The 20558-nt window shown below is 33.8% G+C and overlaps 1 protein-coding gene across 1 annotated transcript in view; it reads right to left on the minus strand.

Moving 5' to 3' along the window:
• Positions 1-20558, minus strand: part of LOC135954236 (G-box-binding factor-like) — a 36312-nt gene that overhangs the window by 14840 nt on the left and 914 nt on the right. The window lies entirely within an intron of this gene.

Genomic DNA, 20558 nt, shown 5'->3' on the forward strand with positions numbered 1-20558 from the left:
GGCCGGATGGTATATTGCCAAAGATGCTACAAAGTGCAAAAAGGCATATCATTCCCTGGCTTCATAGAATTTTTACGCTCTGTCTCTCCCTCAATCACGTTCCGGTTAACTGGAGGGGCGTAAAGGTCGTTTTTATTCCCAAAATTGGAAAAAGAAGTCATGAGAAGGCGAAGGACTTTCGTCCAATTAGTCTTTCCAGCTTAAAACGTTGGAAAGACTCATTGACGCTCACATTAGGCATCGCCTAGAGGGTACGACACGGCTCTCTAATAGTCAGCATGCCTACCTTAAGGGCCGCTCTACAGAGACAGCTCTGCACGAGGTCGTAAGAGTTGTAGAGAGATCTCTCGAATTTAAACAATATACAATGGCAGCCTTTCTGGATATAGAGGGTGCTTTCAATAATGTTACCACTCTTGCAATTCAGCAAGCTCTTACTGACCTAGACGTTGAAGAATATATCAATAACTGGTTAGTAAACATGCTGAAATCAAGAATAGTTACAGCAAATCTTGGTAATAGCGTCAAGTCCAAGCAAGTTGGCAGAGGCACACCACAGGGTGGGGTGATCTCTCCACTACTGTGGCTTATCGTTATTAACTCGATTCTCATTGATCTAGACAGAAAAGGGATAAAAGTTGTCGCTTATGCGGACGATGTGGTGATACTCGTATCAGGTCTGTTTCCGGACGTGATCAGTGATATTATGTCCACTGCTTTAGGGTTGCTCGATAACTGGGCCACGGCAAGTGATCTTGGGGTGAATCCTAGCAAAACAGAACTCGTACTTTTCACAACAAAGACCAAGATTCCAAGCTTCAAACTTCCACGGTTGAAAAACTGCGAAATCCCCCTTTCAAATAATGCAAAATATCTAGGTATTATACTGGACTCTAAATTGTCATGGAAGCTAAATACTCAACATAGGGTAAAAAAGGCTACGGTGGCCTATTATACCTGTCGTAAGATGTTTGGTAGAAAATGGGGACTTAGTCCCAGCATAGTTAAATGGATGTATACGGCTATAGTACGTCCAATTCTTACTTACGGATCTCTTGTATGGTGGACTGCAACTAAAAGGAAGTATGTCGTAGACCAACTATACAAAGTCCAGAGATCAGCATGCATTGGTATAACCGGCACACTAAGAACTAGTCCTTCAGAGGCACTGAACACTATATTGCACCTTGTGCCAATAGACCTTCACATAATGGCCACCTCTGCATGTAGCGCAGTGAGGCTTCGAGCATCTGGCTGTTGGAGATCGAGAATATATGGGCACGCGGGGATTTTGAGCCAGTTGCCTTCGATCGTTCTCCAACCATCTGACTATATTACTCCATCTACAGATTTTAATAGGGTATTCAAGGTCTTAATCCCCTCCAGGAGTGAGTGGGGTATGGGTAATCTCGTGTACAAATATGACACTAGGATATATACAGACGGTTCGAAAATGAGCTGTGGTGTTGGTTCTGGCGTCTTCTGTGACGAACCCGAGATAGGTATTTCGTATCGTCTTCCGAATGTGTATAGTGTTTTCCAGGCGGAAATTTTTGCAATCATGGCAGCTTGCAATATACTACTTGATCATAACACCCGCGGCAATATAGGTATTTTTGTCGACAGTCAGGCGGCACTTCTCTCGCTGAATGCCTACACAAATTCATCTTCACTAGTTAGGCAATGTAAGAACTCTCTGTCAAGGCTAGGTCGTCTATCTGATATTACTTTGGTTTGGGTACCTGCGCACAGGGACCACTACGGTAATGAACAGGCAGACGAACTAGCCAGAATGGGATCTGCCTTAGATATCTCCATTGCGGTCTCAGTAGCAATTCCACTGGGGACTATAAAAGGTATCATCTTCAGACATTTTCTTACAAAGGCTGAGAATAGATGGCGTAATTTAGACACATGTAGGGTAGCCAAGTTGATGTGGCCATCTTTTAACGAAAAACGCACTATGCAACTGATAACCCGGAATAGAAGGGATATATCTAGGTTGATGGCAGTATTAACGGGACACTGGGCGTTAGGCAAGCACGCAAATCGCCTGGGACTCCCCTTTAACGACCATTGCCGCAGTTGTAAGGATAGGGACAAGGAGGAAACGACTTTCCACCTTCTCTGCGAATGCCCAGCTCTGAGTGTCAAGAGACATAAATTCATGGGCAACTATACATTGACCAACCTTGGTGAGGTAGCCGGGTCTAAACTTAATGACCTACTAAGATATCTCACAGCTACAGGTTGGGTCTAGCTAGCACTTTTTAGTTACATTGCGATGTAAACGACAATACATCTGACGAGTGGTGTGGTCTCATCAAAACGGGGTCCCTTCGACTCTACTTGATTGTTCGCACGTAGTGAACTACCACGTAAACCAACCAACCCTAATTGTTTGTATATTTTTTAACAACACGAATTCCCTAATTGTTTTTTTTATATTCAAACATAAGCATACATACATATTTGTAAAGAAAAAAAAAGTGAGAAAATAAGAAATAAGATTTAAGTAAAAATATAAGTAACAGTTACAAATAAATCAAATAAGAAAAAAGTGAAGAACACAAAACTACAAAACAAAAACAAGAGAATTGGTTTCTACATCTCTCCCACTCAAAAAACCAAAAACGGATAACAACAAAAGAAGCTCAACATCAATTAAGATCTCTTGTGGTAAGAGAATCAAGAATATCTCTTGAGGTAAGAGATTCATCAAGTCTCAAGTAAAGGCCCAACTATAATATGCATACACTACCCAGCAGTTCGAGGAGACAGTACCGAACTAGTGATTTTACCCATCATTTAGGGTGGGAGCTAGTCACTTCAATAGCCACGTGACTAGCCATTTTAACACGGGCATGTCCTAGGCAGGGGGTCAATTGTCTCCTTTTGATTACATTGAGACTGTCTTATAGTTGGTACAAAGTAGTCAACGTATTGGATTCACATACCGGTTACATAGAGTCAGTTATCTTACTAGCTACCAAACTGGTTGCTTGATAAGCTACTTAAATAGCTTTTTGTGTCGTATGCGGAAGATTATTGATCCCAAATAGTCAGTCTAAAAGACATATCCTTCTGGTGAGTTAAATAACTAATTTTTAAGTTCAATTTAAGTGTTGTAATAAGTTATAAAACCAAAATGTTACATTTAAAATACAATATGTACATAGTCAGATTGACCGACTCCAGGTTACTTAGCGTAAGTTAAATTACTAGTCTCAAAGTATTATTTTCAAAGTAACATAAGGTAGTAAGTAAAGTTGCTAGTCCTTAAATATAATTATAGTTATACTTTTGTAGTGAGTAAAATGGCTTATCCCTAAAGTTAAATAAAATTGAAACAGACTATACTTCAGACTAAAATGAGACATTAGGAGACAATTGACTATTCAATAGATTACTTCTGTTGGGTAAAATAACTACTTTCTAAAGTACAGCACAAAATAATATTTTAAAGTGACTTCAGCGTAGATTACTTAGAAACACTAAAGTGACGATTGTCTTCCTGCCAGATTACTTGTGGTGTATAAAGAAACCAATTGTCTTCTCTCTGCACTACAAAGAGCACATACGTGTCAAATGACCAAATATATAAATTGGACTCAGCCAAGTGATAAGACATTTAGACATAAGAGTACGAATTACTCACAAAACGATTAAGGTGACTACATTCCATATTACTTAGATACATTTAAGTGACGATCGTCTTTACGCTAGATTACTTGGGATGTATAAAGTAACCAATTGTCTTCTCTCTGCACTACAAAGTGCACACACGTGTCAAATGACCAAAATATATAAATTGGAGGCAGCCAAGTGATAAGACATTTGTGACAATTACTGTCTTTACTGTCTTTAGGGCAGGGTAGCTTAAGTCAGCTTAAGCAAATGTGCGAATACATATAAAACGTATGTGACAAACTATAATGTACTTAAGAGAGTTTCGTCAAGTTTCGTCGAATTTTATTTGCTTAAGCAAAGTGCGAAGCTGGTCGCACATTCCGTACGGAATCAGCTGTTTATTTATTTTATACAAAGAAAATAAAGAAATAAATGAAAAGGATGAAGAAATTTTATATATTTTGATAAAATAATAAGAAATACGTATTTTTTTAATTGCAAGTTGCACATAAATGTTCAAATGGGGCTAAATAGTTTTGAATGCACGTAAGTACATTATAGCCACCTAAAAGTTTCTTTGAATTTCCTTAAGCATTTGACAGACTTTTCGTTCGGTTTTGACATTACCTTAAGCTAGCTTATGCATATTATAGTTGGGCCTTAAGTAATCTCTATATTATACAAACTGACCTACATCAACTTTACACTGAAATATTTAATGTGTGTAATTTAATTTCTACAAAAATTCAAAAAAGGAAAATTTAATCTAAATTATTATAATAATATAAAATATAATAATAAATTACTTTTTAACAATAAATAAATTAATTTCATTTAAAAAGTGCGTTATTGAAAAATATTTATGCGGTTTTTTTTCCAAATATACATGTCTTTAAGTGTTGTGTACAAAATTCTCTTAAATAACTAAAAACAGTCCACTAAATATAGGGTTCGCAACTCCGGTTTACAAAATCCCTAATTTGTGATTATTTATACCCGAAAATCCCAACGATAAAACGGAAGATTTAAAAATTCCGAATTGTGTAAAATAATATTGCGATAATGTGTATTAGCGAATGTGGTGTTTATTCTGCCTAATAAGTAGAATAGAATTAAAAACGTATATGTATTTAAAGTTTAAGTTCTGAAACACAACTAAGAATACATATGCAGCCACACAAAACACAAACATGAAGTAGAAATAGCGAATGTGGTGTTTATTCTGCCTAATAAGTAGAATAGAATTAAAAACGTATATGTATTTAAAGTTTAAATTCTAAAACTTAACTAAGAGTACATAATACAGCCACACAAAATACAAACTTGAAGGGAAAATTTTTATACACTACAATTCTATATAAGTAATCGGAAAATAAGAGAATTGTACATTACACAATAAAAAATATATTTGAAACAAAAGTTAATAAAATATTTCACTACTAACGATTTATCTCAGTAATATTTAAAAATTTTCAAACGTTTATGACCCTATAATCATTCCTGCCGGTAAAAAAGGAAAAAGTTAAGTGCGTTCTCTATATTAACTTGCAAATCTCACCGGTAAAACATTAAGTGCGTTCTCTTTAGTAATTTACAAATAAAATTTACAAATTCTTTATTCGAGTATTTATTGTAATATATTAAAAATACAAAACAACAATTTTGCAAGAATTAACAGTTATTATGCTCATGGTTTGGTTTGTATAATTTTATACAGTAAAAGGTACCTGCAATTTTATAAACCAATTTACAAAGAAAATTTATTTTGTATAATTTTATACAGTAAAAGATACCTGCAATTTTCATAAACCAATATACAAAGTAAATTTATACAGTAAAAGGTACATGCATTTTAATAAACCAATTTAAAAAAGTAAATTTATTTTATTTAAAATAAAATTCTTAAAGTATTTATAAAATAAAATTCAAAAATTATTTCAATTAGAATTTTATAAAAGTTAAAATTCATAATAATCAGAAAAATTGTATAATACAAAAGAATTTAAAAATTCATAATAATAAGAATATTCTCTAAAGAATAAATATAACATAAAAAGAAAATTTTAATCTCAACAAATTTAAATAAATTTAATTTGCAAATGAAGAAATCTAAAATTTTCAATATATTTCTATAAAATTTTGTCTTTCTTTTCTCTAAAAAATCAAATTTTACTAAAAAATCAAATTTAATGATTTATACTAAATCCATTTAATAAATTCATTACGAAATAATTTTCCTATTTGTTCACAATTAACCGCTTAGAGGTATATCTGAAATAAATTCACAAAATTGTATCTCTAAAAATCAGAATACCACATAGTACACAAAATTTTTAATGAAATTAAAATTGATAAAAATATTAGTCTACATACTAATAATTGTTTAACCCGCTTCATTATCAATCTAATTGTTTCATTAAAACTTATTTTTTCGATTATAAGTGTATATTCTATTACTTTTGTTTTACTAGATTACAACTATCTATTGCTTTTACCCCATAGCTAAGCTATCACAAAAGGATATAGAAAAACACTCTGTAATTTACCGCTGCTCCCATTGTGTATAAACAATTTATACTTAATACAAAATTCTAATGATATACTAAAAAGTGAACAAATAAATAGGATTTATATCTCTTGTTTTAATTTATACTAGTTAAAAGATCTAGTACGATAATTAAATAACATTATATTTCGAAAAACTGAAAATTAATTAAATACAAATTTAATTATTCTCTAAAAATTTAAAATAAAATTTGTTCTAACTAAAAAAAAGAAAAAAAAGTTTATATCTCAATATAATACTTTATAATTTAAAAATTTTACTCTGTATAGCCACAGAATCCTAATTATTTGAATAAAATACAATATATAACACAATTATCAAACAAAATTCCGCGTGAAAAAGAAAATTCTCCTACAGCTGATAGGTCATTTAATCCATTTGCTTCAGTATTGTGGAAAGGTGAATGAGAGCCGAAGAGAAGATCAAAATTAATCTATATTGGAGGCAAGGTTAAAGGAAATAGATGCAAGATGGACAAACGTAGATACTTCTTATCAAAAGGTAATGTTATCTCAAGATGACGTAATTGATGCAAAATTTAAAAATCAAGCAAGAGAAGAATTTGATGCTTGTAATGATGCCTATGTCCAGAGCACATCACAAATTTTTGAAATTCTTAAAAGTATCCGCTTAGATACAGTACAAATGCCAATGTTCCAATCAACATCTCGTCAATCTGTCCCAAATCAAAATCCAATGAGCGATAATTCAAGTATTTGCATTAAATTACCCCCATGCGACACAGAAATATTTAAAGGCAGTTATGAACAATGGCCCTCGTTTAGAGACATGTTCACTGCAGTTTATATAAATCATTCGATCATTATTTTTAAGGAATGTAAACCGAAGTATATATAGTTTATTGAATTCCGTTTAATATTTATATATATGGGGGATTTCATGTCAAGTGAACCAACTTTTGAAATCGATGTCTTCCGATCGGGATGAAATTTGCACCAAGGTTAGCTCTATTGGATAGTAACTCAGACACAATTTTTCAACAACATCGGTCGAGAACTCTCTGAGTTATAGGGGGTAAAATTTTGACAATTTGGTCAAACAGGGGTTTTTTCTTATCCATGTAACTTATTACCTATTGTTCTTAGCAAAATGTGTTCCAAATAGTATAGATAGCTATTTCTTCGATCTTTCGAAAAAAAATATTTAAAAAAAAAAATAAAAAATTTTTAATATTTTTTTTCCGAAATCAAAAACTTTTTTGACTTTTTTTTAAAATACGCTATTTTTTTTTATTTTTTTTTTTTTCTTAAAATAAAGTTTAGATATTTTCCTTGAACACCTACTTGGTCGCTTAGTGGGATGCGAGTGGGATATCTATCAAAATAAATATTTTGTAACTCAAAACATAAAATTTTTGACTTTTTTTGCAAAATCAAAAACTTTGTTGACTTTTTTTTTTCAAAATGGACCCTTTTTTAATCTTTTTTTTAGGTCAAACAAAAGCTTAGATATTATCCTTGAAGACCCTTTTGGTCGCTTAGTGGGATGCGAGTGGGATATCTATCAAAATAAATATTTTTTAACTCAAGACTTACAATTTTTGACTTTTTTTTTTGCAAATACGATTTTTTTTCCAAATGGGCCCTTTTTTTAAAATTTTTTTTGTAGTCAAAAGAAAGCTTAGGTCCATTCCTTTAAGATATTTTTAGTCCCTTAGTGGGATGCGAGTGGGATATCTATCAAAATAAATATTTTGTAACGCAAGACATACAATTTTTTAATTTTTTTTTGCAAAATCAAAATTTTTTTCCAATATGGGCCCTTTTTTAATTTTTTTTTTTTGCTCAAAAGAAAGCCTAGGTCCATTCCTTTAAGATATTTTTAGTCCCTTAGTGGGATGCGAGTGGGATATCTATCAAAATAAATGTTTTAACACAAAAATTGTATGTCTTGAGTTACAAAACATTTATTTTGATATATATCCCACTCGCATCCCACTAAGCGATCAAAACCATCTTAAAGGAATAGGCCTAAGCTTTCTTTATAGCAAAAAAAAAAATTACAAAAAGGGCCCATTTTAAAAAAAAGTCAAAAAAGTTTTTGATTTTGCCAAAAAATCAAAAATTGTATATCTTGAGTTACAAAATATTTATTTTGATAGATATCCCACTCGTATCCCACTAAGGGACCTAAAATATCTTAAAGGAATGGACCTAAGCTTTCTTTTGACTAAAAAAAAATTTTTAAAAAAGGGCCCATTTTGAAAAAAAATTCGAATTTGCAAAAAAAAAGTCAATAATTGAATGTCTTGAGTTACAACATTTTTATTTTAATAGATATCCTACTCACATCTTCCTAAGTGACAAAATAGGTCTTAAAGGAAAAGACCTAAGCTTTCTTTTGAGCAAAAAAAATTTTTAAAAAAAAGTCCCATATTGGAAAAAAATTTCGATTTTGCAAAAAAAAATTAAAAAATTGTATGTCTTGCGTTACAAAATATTTATTTTGATAGATATCCCACTCGCATCCCACTAAGCGACTAAAAATATCTTAAAGGAATGGACCTAGGCTTTCTTTTGAGCAAAAAAAAAAATTAAAAAAGGGCCCATATTGGAAAAAAATTTTGATTTTGCAAAAAAAAATTAAAAAATTGTATGTCTTGCGTTACAAAATATTTATTTTGATAGATATCCTACTCGCATCCCACTAAGGGACTAAAAATATCTTAAAGGAATGGACCTAAGCTTTCTTTTGACTACAAAAAAAATTTTAAAAAAAGGGCCCATTTGGAAAAAAAATCGTATTTGCAAAAAAAAAAGTCAAAAATTGTAAGTCTTGAGTTAAAAAATATTTATTTTGATAGATATCCCACTCGCATCCCACTAAGCGACCAAAAGGGTCTTCAAGGATAATATCTAAGCTTTTGTTTGACCTAAAAAAAAAGATTAAAAAAGGGTCCATTTTGAAAAAAAAAAGTCAACAAAGTTTTTGATTTTGCAAAAAAAGTCAAAAATTTTATGTTTTGAGTTACAAAATATTTATTTTGATAGATATCCCACTCGCATCCCACTAAGCGACCAAGTAGGTGTTCAAGGAAAATATCTAAACTTTATTTTAAGAAAAAAAAAAAATAAAAAAAAATAGCGTATTTTAAAAAAAAGTCAAAAAAGTTTTTGATTTCGGAAAAAAAATATTAAAAATTTTTTATTTTTTTTTTTAAATATTTTTTTTCGAAAGATCGAAGAAATAGCTATCTATACTATTTGGAACACATTTTGCTAAGAACAATAGGTAATAAGTTACATGGATAAGAAAAAACCCCTGTTTGACCAAATTGTCAAAATTTTACCCCCTATAACTCAGAGAGTTCTCGACCGATGTTGTTGAAAAATTGTGTCTGAGTTACTATCCAATAGAGCTAACCTTGGTGCAAATTTCATCCCGATCGGAAGACATCGATTTCAAAAGTTGGTTCACTTGACATGAAATCCCCCATATATATATATATATATATATATATATATATATATATGTATGGGTAAATTCAAAGTCTCATCCACATAAATAGGGGGCGGATTTTAATGCATTTATTATTGGAAAATATGCGCCTAAAATATGCTTCAAAAAAATCAAAATATGACCTAAAATTTTAAAAAATATGCACTTATATTTTTGTGCCAGCAGTTAGAACTCTTTAAATTATACCTGGAATTGAACAATTAAAGTTCTAAAACTATTTTTAACATAACTTTTCTTCTGAAAAAACAATGTAATATCTTGGTATGAATACTTGTTTAAAGTCATAGAGGTTCTATATTGTGACTTTCCTTTTAAATTCATCAGTATTTTGATCGTGCTGTAAAGTAGCATCCACCCTTAATTTTTATCTTGTAGTAACCCAGAAATTAAGCAATTAGTAAATGTATCCCTTATAGACAAAAATTGTTGATAATGTCTGATCACTTGGCTGACTACAATTTTTATATTTTGGGTCATTTGACGAGCTATTTGTAATGCAGAGAGAAGTCAATTGGTTACTTTATACATCGCATATAATCTAGCATAAAGACAACTGTCACTTAAGTGTCTATGTAATCTATAGTGTAGGGACTTTAAACGTTAATTGTGTAGTGCATTTGTCTCTAAGTTATCCAAATTCACTAGTTTACGACAGTCTCGTAGAACGGCTTGGAAATGACTGTCAGGAGCGGTTAAACTAAACTTTTTTTAAAAAAAAAATTTTTTGAAATGATAATTTTCAATTACTGATAGAGATTAAGTTCTTCATTTCTCTATCAGTAGTTTTTCGATGTCGAACGAAGTTAGTCGATAAAATTTACTGCTATTTCTATAACAAATTCGACAAAAAAATGTTTGTCGAAACAATGTATTGCCCATTAACGACACAAAATTATATTTTTATTAAAAATTGGCATAATATGCATATAAATATGCATTTTGAAGTAAAATATAACAAAAAATGCATTATCAATAAAATATGCAAAAATATGCACTAACAAATCGATGACATTTTGCAGCAAAATGTGCGATTCGGATAGATAATTAGTCTACATTGTATTTGGACGTTCGAGAAAAAACATGCATTTGCATATAAATCCGCCCCCTACACATAAACATATACAAACATGACTTCGAGGAATATATAAATGTATGAAAGTCTTTAAACATATAAATATACTTAAATATTAAATTCGATACTAAAATATATAAACAATGATTAACTATTATTAATAACACAAAATTAAAACAAAACACTACATTTTGGTCCTTCGATAAAATCCTAGAAGAGCTAGGATTGGATTGACTTGTGGAAAACCTGTCCACTGATTGCCTTCAACAGTTGTTCTATCGTAACAACTCCGGCAAAATTGTTTGAAGTGTCTAAAATTGTTCTACCGCAACAACTACGACATAAACAGCAGTGAAGAGGGCTGCTTGCAGAAAAGTATTCGGTGTGTATCCCGTTTCATCGAAGAAAAAAACTACCTGGCGTTGCTAGCTATTCCAAGAAGGAAGAAGTGTCCCCCAGACGATTTATTTTTCAAGGCAAAAAATCATCAAGGTTCATCAAAAGAAATTGATTGGGTATGTACAGTGATTAATTTATATTTAGTGCGATTGATTTAGTTTCTATGAAAAATTACGAAAAAAGTGCAAACAAATAATTAAAATTACTTCACAATCATATCCAAACCTAACCTCCAAATTTAATAAAATCCCCTAAGTAATATCACTAATATCAAAAATCCCTTACGTATCATCACTATTGAAAAGTACCAACACTAATAAATAAGAAAAAACAACGGAGTTTTTTTTATGACATGCGCAGTAGCTTAATACATAACTGTCATACTCTTCACACTTATTAACAAGTGTTTCAATTCCACCCGTTTCCCTAACTTTCTTATATGCAATTGAATTTGTACCGGCAACTTCATACATAAGAAGAACAAGACAGATGATAAATAAACTGCTGGAAGAAAACTAAAAGAATTGATGTGGAAAAAAATAAAATAATTTTATATTAAAAAATAAATAAAAGACAGTGACTTTAATAAAAAGCAAAACACAGTGAATATTAAAAACAGAAGTATAAGAAAATATTATTAATAAAAGGTGAAGTTCATTTAATATAAAACCCATTGTGTACTTAAAACAAAAAGCATAAATTTTTTAGACAAAAATAATAGTGTGGTGGTCAAGTAACTTGGGGGTTACACGATCAAGTTTTGCCTTTCATGTTTTAATACACTCACACTTTTTTACTAACACACTCACACTTGTAAGAATTGAAACGAACTTGCATTCAATTTCACATTCAAGTTGGTGTTCAATTTTTCATTCAAGAAAACAGCTGATTACATTTTTTTGTCCAATTTGTACTAAAATTGTTTTCAAGTTGCGTGTTGCCTACGTCACCGCTTTCAATTTTTATAAATTTTGACAAACAGTATATGTAAAAGACTATCAAGAAAAACTTGATCGTGTGGCTGCAAGGTAAAGAACACGGTACTTCATCAAGAAGCAAATTTTGTGGAATTTGCCAGAATTTGCATCCAGCATACAACAACATCAAAGGCGCAGTACAAAATACCGGTGTCTCAACAACAACACAACAAAGAAGAGGCTGTCTCAGGGTAACAGCAAACAACAAGGGTTTCCATTACGAAATTTTTGGGGGGAAACGGTGAGTTTGTAGAATTCGATTATTTAGTAAAATTTTTTGGAGAATTTGGTACAAAAGTGTTTTAAATAGTGATTTGGCAGGAGTTTGTAAATTTTTATACTTTTTTCTAAAATAAAAAAAAAGTAGTACATACGTGGGTGAAAGTTTTTAATAAAATTTTGTAAATTAGAGGGTGTTCCAATCAGTGGCGTACAATTTAACAATAAATTGATTGCTTCAATAAGTGCGGTTTTCGATAAATTTCAAGAGGAAATTATATGCACTTAAGCAGAATTTTTTACACATTTTGAAATAAAAAGGGTGACCATACAAGTGGTACAACATTTTTGAAGAATAGCATTACTATTGAATGCACAGAAACATCAAGAACCAAAAAGAGGTAATTTTTTTTTTGGAAAATTTTACACGGTGGCCCTAGAAGTGGTAAACGATTGAAAAAGCATTAATTGATACAATTGAATGCTAGGAAACTACTTGTTTGAAAACTTGTTTTTTAAAAAGAAAAGGGTGACTCAAAAAGAGAGTTCGAATTTTTTTGAAAAATTGTTTGGAGAAAAGTGTGGGTAATTTTTGAAAAATTTATTTTAAAGCACAATTGTAATAACATTTTTTAAAATTTAATTTTAAAAAAAATAAATTCAAGGTGGTAGAGTACGGAAAATTTAAAGCTGTTTTTTTTTAAAAAAACTTTTCGATATCGCTTTCATTCTTCGCGAATATTTTGAATTTTGATATATCTTAACAAGAGGTTGAATTTCTGCACGAATTTTTTGAAATTTGGTCTACGAGGTTAGTTAGTTCTGCTTGATAAAATTCGGTGAGGTATAAAATATTTTGAGGTTTTCGATCTTCAATTTGGAAAAATGATCTCTAAAAGAAAATGTAAATACGACATTCAGCGAGTTGCTGTTTTCTGCTCTGCTTTTGAGAAAATTGCGCCCGAAAATTTGACGATTTCACTTTTAGAAGTTAAACAGTCTGAATTGGAGAGAAGATTTCAGAAGATGGTAGAAACCTTTGAATAATTCATCATAGGCGATGAAAAGGTGAAGGAAGAAGATTTCCAGGATGAAGTTTGTTTGAAATACGAAGAATCCTGTGAGCAGTACCAAAATTTGAAGGCAAATTTAATGGAAATGGTAAAGGCTAAGGCCCCAGAACCAAAAGGAACAGCTGTTCGTCAGTCGTCGCTCAAATTACCAGCGGTCGAAATTCAAACATTTGAAGGAGGTTTCAATAAATGGCCAGCGTTTAGGGATATGTTTATGGCAGTGGTTGGAAATGAGCCTTCTGTAGCCCCAGCTCATAAATTATATTATTTGCTTGGCAAAACGAGGGGGGAGGCCTACCAGCTCATAAAAGATTATGAGTTGGTGGATTCTAATTTCGAATTAGCTTGGCAGGCTTTGAAAAATCGATATGAAAATAAGCGAATTTTAATCAACAATCAAATTAAAAAGATTTATGCCATCCAGGCCCCTCAGACTGAAACTTTAAAGTTTTTAAGGCAACTTCAAAACACAGTCAACGATGGTTTGTCGATTATTAGATCCTTTCAAGTTGAAGTAGGAAGTACATTCCTCATGCACATTTGCACTTCAAAGCTCCCAGAAGAAACTTGGCGTACATGGGAAGACTCCTTGATTAACCACAAGGAATTGCCTACTTGGCAACAACTTAGTCAATTTCTTTTACAAACTTGAGGACGCCGTCCGGCAGAGACAACAATACCTCCAAATCTCAAGTTTTTTATTCTAACACTGAAACCGATAGAAGTAAATATAGCTGCAAGAAATGCAAACAGAACCATCCGTTACGGTTTTGCAAATATTTTAAAGGTTTGTCGGTCAATGATAGAATAAAATATGTGTATGAGAACAAATTTTGTGCGAATTGTTTTTCACCCACCCATTTCAAGACGAAATGTCAAAGTGCCAGTATTTGCACCATATGCAATAAAAGGCATCACACCATGCTACATATCGAAGAAGATAAGTCGAAAAAGGTTCCAACTCCAAGAACATCATCTCAACAGCATCGTCAGGATGATGAAAGACCTTCTGTGTCAGGCACTCAAAACCAAACGAAGTCGTCCAGTTATCAATCGGCACGATCTGCCACTTCTAGTGCAAATGAGGTAGAGTCAATTCAGGTTAATTTATCTCAACACAGCGGAACTACTATTTTACCAACAGCTTTGGTTCATGTAGAACATTTAGGCGAAAAACTCACTGTTCGAGCGTTGATACAGGGTCAACTAGAAGTTTTATCCTAAAACGTATTCAAAAGAATCTATCGATACCTTTAGAATCCCATCGTAGCGAAATATCAGGATTTGGTGAGACGGTGGTAGGAAGTTCGAAGGGAAGGTGCTATGTGACAGTTAAATCTCGAATATCCGATTTTAAAATTAAAATCCGAGCGATTGTGGTACCAACATTGGCACATTTTATGCCTTCACGGCCTATTCCAATCGAAAATTTAGAAGATATAAAAGGTTTAAAGCTCGCAGATCCCTATTTTTATAAACCTGCTGCAATTGAAATAATTATTGGTAGCGATTATTTGCCTTTTATAAATTTGAACGGCGTAAAGATGAATATTGGGAATTATCTTGAAGCTCGAGAGTCCCAATTCGGATGGTATCTATTAGGCCCTGAACCAGACACAAAAGTCCAATCTTTCCATACATTAGTTTCGCCTTGTCGCGATATGGTTCTTCATGAACAACTGAAGAAGTTTTGGGAGATAGAAGAGGTGGAAATAAGTGATTTTCAATCGGAAAGCGACATTTATTGTGAGAATTTTTTCAAACGTACCACAATCCGACAATCTGATGGACGTTACGTGGTGCGACTCCCTTTTAAGGAACAATTTCCGAAAGAGATTTTTTTGGGTCCCTCTCGAAATATGGCTCTAGCACAGTACCACAGAATGGAAAAAACGCTCGAAAAAACTCCAGATTTGATAGCGCAGTACGCTGAAGTTCTCCAAGAATATCTAGATTTGGATCATATGGAACCAGTTGTACATTTTGAACCCAAAGCAGAAAAAGTTTCTTCGTTCTTTCTACCACACCATGCGGTCGTCAAGCCCGAAAGCAAAATCACCAAGGTTCGAGTGGTATTTAATGCCTCAAAGAAGACTGGAAGCGAGTTTTCGTTAAATGATGTGCTGTACCAAGGCCCAACGCTTCAAACGGATTTGATGCAGCTCGTGCTACGATGGCGGAATTACAAATACATATTCACTGTGGACATACAGAAGATGTATAGGCAGATTTTGATGCATGAAGCAGATCGCCCATATCAACAGATATTATTCCGCAACAAAGCTGATGGATACGTGAATTCATTTCAACTTAAAACGGTTACGTTTGGCGTAAATTGCGCCCCCTTTTTGGCGATTAGGACTCTACTTGAGTTAGGTCATGATTGCAGACACATATATCCCAAAGCATCAGTTATTTTGAAAAACGAGGTCTACGTAGATGACATACTGTCGGGTGGACATACGCTTGAAGAAGCCAAGCGGAAACAAGGTGAGCTTATTAAAGCTTTGAAATCTGCTGGATTTCCCCTTAAAAAGATGACAGCAAACGATCAATTTCTACTCGAAAGTTTGTGCCGGGAGGATCTTCTAGACGAAGATTTCTTGAAGTTTGATGACTCCAGCTCTATAAAAACTTTGGGAATTCGCTGGAATGCGTTGGCTGACATATTTTACTATGCTGTAGAGCCAATTGAAATTACCCCATCCGCTATAAAATGAAAAATCTTGTCGATAATCGCAAGATTATTTGACCCTATAGGTTGGCTAGGCCCAGTCGTTATTATTGCTAAAACTTTGATGCAAGAATTATGGGAAGAAAAATCCGATTGGGATGAAGGGGTACCTCCACATATACTAGTGAAATGGAATTTATTCTTAAAAAACTTGTCATTTATTTCAACTATTAAGATACCTAGATGGGTAGATTTCTCTCCAGGATATAAAATTCAGATACATGGCTTCTGTGACGCCTCAGAGAAGTCATATTGTGGTTCGGTATACATTCGAACAGAAAACTCCAAAGGCCAAATAAAGAGTCACTTGCTAGTTGCAAAAACGAAAGTGGCTCCGATCAAACGGACTACCGTTCCGAAACTTGAATTGTGCGGAGCTTTATTGCATGCTAAGCTCATCCGTAGTTTAATCAAGAACTGCCAGTTCTCCTATGAACTATTTTTGTGGACAGACTCATCCATTGTACTGGGTTGGTTGCAAAAACCTCCTTATACGTTAAAAACTTTTGTCGCAAATCGTGTGACGCAGATCATCAGCATCGCCAGCACTCAGCACTGGAAACATGTCAACACTGAAGAAAACCCTGCATGGCTGCTCCCCGCAGGAACTTGCAGACAATCATCTCTGGCGGCATGGGCCTACCTGGCTACACCTTCCCACTTCGTTGTGGCCAATTCCTCGGACTTTTGATCCAGTCGATTTGGAGACGAAGAAGTCTATCATCAACTTTCATATTGAAGTTAATTGCGCAGATGTACTGCAAGAATTTTCATCTTTTCCAAGGGCGTTACGAGTTATTTGTTATCGACTTAGATTTATCAACAGAGTCCTAAAGAAACCTTTTTCAACCGAGAAGTTTATTACGGCTCAGGAAATCAGCTCAGTGAAAACTCGACTCATCTCTATCGCTCAAAAGATGTATTTTTACCGTGAATACGATTGTCTTAAGGATAAAACCGTTAAGCCGTAAAAGCAGATTACTCAACTTAAATCCTTTTATTGATAAGGACGATCTTCTACGAGTTGGCGGCAGGCTTAGTAACGCAGGTTTAAGCTACGAGGAACGTCATCCCGTCATTGTTCCAGAAAGATCACATCTCGCGAAACTTCTAGTTAACTTCACGCATCGCATTCTGCTCCACTCTGAGCACCATATAATGCTACGTGCGATTCGTCAAGGATTTTACATCCCAAGATTAAAAAATCTTGTTCGAAAATGCATTCGAGAATGCAAGGCGTGCACGATCTATAAGCATAAGTTCCAGCACCAAATCATGGCCGCACTCCCCCCAGAACGTGTAAACTTTTCCCTGCCATTCACATATACCGGAGTCGATTTCGCAGGTCCGTTCAGCATTAAATCCTCTACGCTGAGAAATGCGAAGATCTTAAAAGGTTATGCTGCGGTGTTCGTGTGTTTCTCTACTCGAGCCGTCCATTTAGAAGTTTGTTCAGACCTCTCAACCGATGCCTTTCTAGCCTGCTTCGACAGATTTACTGGGCGCAGAGGTCTCGGTCTCGGTGCAAGCTACGCTCTACTAAAAATCCACAACGATTTTCTAAAATCAACTGAAAAGGCTTTAATCGAAAAGTACACTACATTGGGCTTTACCTGGTCTTTTATACCGCCATATGCACCTCATATGGGTGGCCTCTGGGAGGCAGCAGTAAAGAGCATGAAGTCTCATCTGAAGAAAGTTACCAGCAACTTGTCCTTCACCTTCGAAGAATTCACTACGCTTCTAGTTCGTATCGAAGCTGTTTTAAATTCGCGACCTCTTTCACCTCTAACCGAAAATCCGAATGAGATTTTACCTCTGACCCCAGGACATTTACTTCGAGGAGCTCCGATTACAGCACTACCAGAAGCACCTGCTGAACCTCCACTCAAAGATGTTCCATTCCTAAAACGCTGGGAAAGATTGAAAGCGCTCCAACATATTTTTGCTCGACGTTGGAAGTCTGAATATATCATCGAGCTTCAAAGACGTTTTAAATGGCAGAGGGAACGCGACAACTTGAAACCAAACGACATTGTGATAGTCAAAGAAGACTTTTTACCACCTACTGAGTGGCTCCTTGGTCGCGTTACCAGCGTCATCTATGGTCGAGACAGCAAAATAAGAGTTGCTGAAGTACTCACAAAGAATGGTACAATTTTACGTCCAGTTGTAAAATTATGCTTGTTACCAACTAACAATACTGAAAGTAAACTCCCACCACATCCTACCAAATAATTTACCAAATTCCCCAACAAAAATAGAAAATTAGAAAACTTAATCGCACTAGATATTTTTTAACATTGTATATATTTCTTTCTTTTTTTTTAGATGGAGAAACGACAACGTTGTCACCTTTGTCATCTCAACCATCTTTTTCGGTTCTGCAAGACGTTTAAAGATTTTAGTGTTGGATTACGCTTGATGACTGCAAAAGTTAAGAGATTCTGCTTGAATTGCCTCGCTTACGATCACTTCAGAGACAAGTGTATTTCTACAAAACGATGTGCAGCGATTGTTAACGGGCAGCCTTGCAATGGTTTTCACCACACTTTGTTACACCCAGAAGAAACAAAAAGAGACGTCCCCGCTAAACCTCTTCGCGAGAAACCAGTGGCCGATCAAGCTTCTGCAGTCACTTCACCAACGAAACCAGTGGCCGATCGAACTTCTGCACTCACTTCACCAACAAAACCAGTGGCAACCCCACAAGCCGCGATCCCTCAACCAGAGGACACCAAATTGGCAGCCATGGCCGATGAACTTCATCTTGAAGAAACCCCTAATATCACCAAGCAAGCAGCACAAGTGGCAGTAAAAAAGGTATTCGCCAATTCGACTACCCAGACCCCTACTCGTCCAAAAAGTATTCTAGTCAGCCAGGCTACCCAAACCCCACCTCGAGTAAACCGTGCTCAGAAAGCCTTAACCACAGCTCAGCAAACGGTGTCAACACAAACATCGATAACGACATCTTGGCCGGTCGAGCCTATAGTGAGAGTGAACCTGAATTTTGGAGGTCAGAAGATGTTCACAGCGTTTCTTTTAGACAGAACAGCAACGAGCTCGTATATTCTGTGGGATGTGGCCAAACAACTGCCAGATTTTAAGCCAATAAGAAATGGTGGAGAGGTGTTCGGTCGTTTCATATTGGAGCCAAGTTTTCCCCATGCCACACGAGATTCGTTCACGATGGACCTACCCATACGAGAACGCTTGAATGTTCATGTACCGGACCCAATTCTGGATTCTTTATTGCTTCAGCATTTTCGACAATACAAGCCACTGGCTCATCCATTTTTTGATAATTGGCGTCACACAGTGCTTTGTTCAATGGACAAAAATCAAAAACAAGATCATGTCTTTGATGTTAATGAAATTTATATTTTTCAATAGACAACCAAATAACTCATTCGTGTAAAAAAGACTTTTTTATAAATAGTACATTTTCAATATAAATTTTATGGAGAAAAATATATTTTTTTAAGGTTAACTAAAATCATTGTTAAAAGTTCGTTTTAAAAGATATAAACTCGCGATTGGCTGCAAATGAAAGAATATGAATGTGGAATTTTGGAAAATTACTGTTTTTGTCAAAAAAAATGTTTAACAGTTTAATCTGCGCAATTTTTAATAATTAAAATTTTTTTATTGTAAACCTGAAATTCTAAAACTTTGTTGGAATATTAGTAAAATACGTGTTAATCTATTTTGATTATGTTTTACTATAGAATAGCCATAAGCATTGTCTATAAGAAAATGTAATCATTAGTTGTCCTTTCGTATGAAAACTATTAAAATTTTGTTTTTGTTTAAATGTATAAATTACCATTTCGTAAATTTTCAATTTGATGGTTTAGGGAAATAGCTCCAGATTTTTGGTTTTTTTATAAAATAATACCGTTTTTTCTTTTAAATAACTAAGAAATATTGCGTTATTTAACAAAAGTAGTTTAATGGCATAAAGTGTATTAATAGGTCTTTATTTGGTTCTTGATGTTGTATGTTTTTTTGCTGAAATCAAAAAAAATTCTAAAGTTTGATTTAATTTTGAAAAAAAACGTGTTAATAAATTTTGATTTTTCTTTAATTTTATCTAATGCCTATCTCTTATTTATTATAATGTGAAATCATTATTTGTCCGTTTTGACTAGAACTTTAAAAAAAAATTGTTTTGATGGCACCCATAAATAATACATTTTTACCGTAAATGTAAGTAACTCAATAATTTAATATAACCTACATATCCTTAGATTTAGATATTAATATGAGCTTCTGCTGATATTAGGAACACTTAAAGTATAGTCCAACATCCAGTTTCTAATAACAGCTGAACCATAAGGCTATCAATATTTGAAAATGTCCGTCCATCCGTCCTTCCGAATTTAGAAAATATATAAAATATTTC

The sequence above is a fragment of the Calliphora vicina genome, chromosome 3, assembly GCF_958450345.1.
Source record: "Calliphora vicina chromosome 3, idCalVici1.1, whole genome shotgun sequence".
Classification (NCBI taxonomy): Eukaryota; Metazoa; Arthropoda; class Insecta; order Diptera; family Calliphoridae; genus Calliphora; species Calliphora vicina.